This window comes from Aphanomyces astaci, assembly GCF_000520075.1.
Source record: "Aphanomyces astaci strain APO3 unplaced genomic scaffold supercont1.75, whole genome shotgun sequence".
In the NCBI taxonomy this organism is placed as follows: Eukaryota; Oomycota; class Saprolegniomycetes; order Saprolegniales; family Verrucalvaceae; genus Aphanomyces; species Aphanomyces astaci.
In genome coordinates, this window is record NW_009798338.1 from 7,815 (window position 1) to 8,752 (window position 938).

Consider the following 938-nt stretch of genomic DNA (forward strand, 5'->3'; position numbering starts at 1 on the left):
AATTGGGATCGATCCCTTGGGAAAGTATAACGTCAGTGATACAGCAATCATGCTGTCATCATGCTATCATCATGTTGTCATTATGTTATAGTCGCCGCATGTTACTGTGGATTGTCACAATTTTAAAGTAGTACCACTAGTACTACTTTATGACAAGCGACAGATGTACTCCTAGTACTACTATCGCTTGTCACAAAGTAAAAAAGATTATTCGCCGAATGAGCTGCTATGCTGTTACTTCTCCCTGGGACTTGGGTGGTGAGTGCTTCAACTGTTGGACAGTGTGACATTTCATCCACCGGAATTATGGCTTCCCGAAGGTACCCATCCCAGAATGCGAAGTAACGTTGCACAACAGAATATTTACACCATGGTCGCTTTGGCAGTTCTAGTGGTGCTCATTCTATTGTCCCCCATTATTCCCCAAACTAATACCCTGTGCGGGATTTGAACCCGCAACCTTTGGGTTGTAACCCCAATGCTCTACCCGTGTGAGCTATACTCTTACTTGATAAATAAGGAATAATTAGTGCTACCGTATCCGATAATTTTTAGGGAAATAGACGCGTGTCATTGGACGAAAGTTCTGACAATATTTGATAAACATCCAATGATATGAGGGTTCCGTTGTTTAGAGTGCTGACATTGGCCAAAATTAGAATACGATAAATAGAAAGCTGAAAATAGGAATGGATTTCGATTGGCTAAAGTCGAACATATCTAACCAATAGGAATTAAATGTGATTATCGTGTACCTTAATTTTAGTGTCCGTAACAGTAATGAACATAGAAACATGTATTCAAATTAAGGTGTGCAGCATCCTAGTCTACTTAGTTTCGCATGTTGCGGTCTCCACGCAAAGGAAACACGTTGGCTTCAGCATTTCCCCGACGAATTCGGCTCACCAGATTCTGTGCGCCACGCTCCATGCCAGGCA

General features: G+C 41.9%; 1 non-coding gene across 1 annotated transcript; it reads right to left on the reverse strand.

Annotated features, from left to right (window-relative positions):
* Positions 1 to 437: 437 nt before the first annotated feature.
* Positions 438 to 502, reverse strand: H257_15760. The gene has a single exon. It is a non-coding gene; the product is annotated as a tRNA-Val (tRNA).
* Between the last annotated feature and the right edge of the window lie 436 nt (positions 503 to 938).